Source organism: Anabrus simplex, chromosome 14 (genome assembly GCF_040414725.1).
Source record: "Anabrus simplex isolate iqAnaSimp1 chromosome 14, ASM4041472v1, whole genome shotgun sequence".
Taxonomy (NCBI): domain Eukaryota; kingdom Metazoa; phylum Arthropoda; class Insecta; order Orthoptera; family Tettigoniidae; genus Anabrus; species Anabrus simplex.
Genome location: NC_090278.1, coordinates 80,674,494 through 80,677,804, shown reverse-complemented (window position 1 = coordinate 80,677,804; position 3,311 = coordinate 80,674,494). Strand labels below are relative to the sequence as shown.

The 3,311-nt window shown below is 40.7% G+C and overlaps 1 pseudogene; it reads left to right on the top strand.

The window, feature by feature from the left end:
* Window positions 1–429: 429 nt before the first annotated feature.
* LOC136885311 (uncharacterized) lies at window positions 430–2,788 on the top strand (annotated as a pseudogene).
* Window positions 2,789–3,311: the final 523 nt, after the last annotated feature.

The window sequence follows — 3,311 nt, the reverse complement described above, 5'->3', positions numbered from 1 at the left end:
GGAACACGTGAAGCAATCCTGACTTTACATCTGATCTTAGAGGATCGCATTAAGAAATACAAGCCCACGTACATGGCTTTCGTAGATCTTGAAAAGGCATTCGATAATGTTGTTCGGACCAAACTATTTGGGATTCTAAAGGTGATCGGGACCAGATACTGATTACTAAGAATTATCTATAATCTGTATAAAAATCAGTCTGCACTGATAGAAATCTAAGGCTTTAAAAAAAGAAGTAGCCGTCCAGAAAGGAGTGAGCCAAGGTTGCAGTTTGTCCCCCTCGATTTAAATCTTTATACAGAACATGCAGTAAACAAGAGCAAAGAGGAATTTGGAAATGAAATCACAATCCAAGGAGAGGAAATCAAATCCCTGAGATTTTCCGATGATATTGTTACTGCAGAAGATGCGGAAAAATTGTTGAATGGTATGGACAGAGTCCTGGCTAAGGAGTACAGGATGACAATAAATAAGTCCAAAACAAAAGTAATGGAGTGCAGTCGAACGAAGTCAACTGATGCAGGAAATATTAGATTAGGAAATGGAGTCTTGAAGACAGTAGATGAATATTGTTACGTGGGTAGTAAAATAACTAATGGTGGCTGAAGTAAGGAGGACATAAAATGCAGACTATCACAAGCAAGGCAGGCCTTTCTTAAGAAAAGAAATTTGCTCACTTCGAACACTGAGATAGGAATTAGAAAGATGTTTTTGAAGACTTTCGTGTGGAGCGTGGCATTGTATGGAAGTGAAATATGGACGATAACATACTCAGAAAGGAAGAGAATAGAAGGCTTTGAAATGTGGTTTTACAGAAGAATGCAGTAGGTGATATGAGTAGATCACTTCACCAATAACTAGGTACTGAACCGAATTTCTGAGGGGAGATAGATTTGTTTGAATATGACGAGAAGAAGAGATAGAATGATAGGACACATCATAAGACACACAGGATTTGTTCGGTTGGTTTTTGAGAGAAGTGAAGGCGGTAAGAACGCTAGGGGTTGACCAAGGTATGAATATGACAAACCGATCAGAGCGGATGTAGAATGCAGCAGTTACTTAGAAATGGAAAGTTTAGCTCGGGATAGCGTGGCAAGGAGAGCTGCATCAAGCATGTCTATGACTGATGGCTCCAATAATAATAATAATAATAATAATAATAATAATAATAATAATAATAATAATAATAATGTTAAGATCCTTTTAATGTAGATGTTATGCGTAGACCTTGGATTTTGAGGCGGTAATAGGTTAGAATGCGAACTAATTTGGTTAGTAGGAAGTGCCATGCAGCCCGTTCTTCCGTAATGTAGCAAGAGTAACATAAATTCTAGGAGTTCTGATAGGATTTACCTTTAATGCAGGCATGTCAAGGTTACGAGTTGACTAACAGTTCAGCGTGCATGAGAAACAGCTGATACGAGCGCTAGCCCAGAAACTTATCAGATAGTGCAAGCCTCAAGCGGTGTACATCACACGTGCGGTACTCCGTACAAGACATGTATACTGTATATAAGGACATATATAATGAAATTCGTTCAACTCATATCAGTTGCGGGCAAGTAAAGAGCTAACCTTTACCTTGCACACTTGCCGGAGGATTACATTCTAAGGCGCGACTCTACCGACAATGCACCTATGATGAGCCCCATTACGGTAAATCAAACAACTTACATCGCAATTCAGAACACGGAAAAAGTTCAGTCAGAAACTTAGTGAGCTCGTCACGCAGATAGTCCGTGTTCGAACTCCACCCCAGAGCGGCACGTGGAAGTAACGACAGGTGAAGGCGGTAAGGTCAAATGGTCATTCTAGAGTCCGGGTTTTTATATCATCACATGTTTTTTTTTCTTTAGTATGTATATGGGGCTGGAGGAAAGAGAAAGTGAGAACATGCTTTCGGCACTTCACTTAAGAACTGTTTCTTCAAAATTGTATCCTTCTCGCACTTGGTATTTTTGATTTCCCTTTACATAACTGGTCGACATTTTTATTCTTCATTGAAGAGATTTTTCTGTTTTTCGTAATCCGTTTGCCATCCAGGGTTGGTTACTCCCTCGGACTCAGCGAGGGATCCTACCTCTACCGTCTCAAGAGCAGTGTCCTGGAGCGTGAGACTTTGGGTCGGCCACACCTGCTATGCTGAACAGGGGCCTCGTAGGGGGATCGGAAGATTGAAAGAGATAGACAAGGAAGAGGGAAAGAAGCGGCCATGGCCTTAAGTTAGGTACCATCTCGGATTTTCCTGGAAAAACACTTCAGGGATGGCTGAGGAGAGAATCGAACCCTCGTGTACTCAGTTGACCTACCGAGGCTAAGTAGACCCCGTTCCAGCCCTCGTACTACTTTCTAAAGTTCGTAGCAGAACCGGGAATCGAACCTAGGCCTCGGGGGATGGCGTTAATCACACTAACCACTACACTACAGACGTGGACCATTGATGAAATACGGAGCGTACATTTCAATCTGTTTCGACGGTCGAAATATTGAAAACACTTCACCTGATTTCAACGATACTCCTCCAGCCAACAATTTTTTGTTCAACTCTAGACTTACTTAGTCAAATCAGCACTAATTTTAATCTCAGTAAGACAGAAGAATGGTAAATAATTTAAACAAAATTAAGTTTTTATCGTATAATGCTTTTTTTCTCTTATCCTAGATTTATTCTCATGTACTGCTGTTTTATATGTACAGAATGGCCGAAAATTCCGTTAACATTCGACGAGGCAATATTTCACATAATATTGGAGGTAAAGAGGTAATCATTGACACACATGCTTGACATGGGGTTTTACTGACATCAAAATAAAGTAAATAAAGCTTCACGAACAGTGCCTTTTCTGATAACCTCAACATGTAGCGATTGCAGGCGCATCTGACGCCTTCTCTCACGACAGCTCTTTTTATACTATCACGGGTCTCATGCGGCAACACTGATGTGTTGCTGTCCAGCGCCATCTGTTGGCCTGGTTGTGCACTCGTTGTTGGTGTCAATAAAACCCCATGTCATGTCAAGTATGTGTGTCAATTATTACCTCTATAGCTCCAATATTCCGTGTAGTACTGTCTCATCAAATGTTAAGGAACTTTTGGGTCACCCTATATGTCTTATTTCTTGTACATCGAGCTGAAGATGACCTTAACACAGGTCGAAACATGGCCACAGATCCATTTAATTTAAGGGTAACTTTCTTTGATATTGAACATTTAGAAAATATATTTTAAATTCGTTTTAAGAATTTTTATATAATGGTATATGTCTGTGGAGCCTCCGTGGCTCAGGCGGCAGCGTGCCGGGCTCTCAC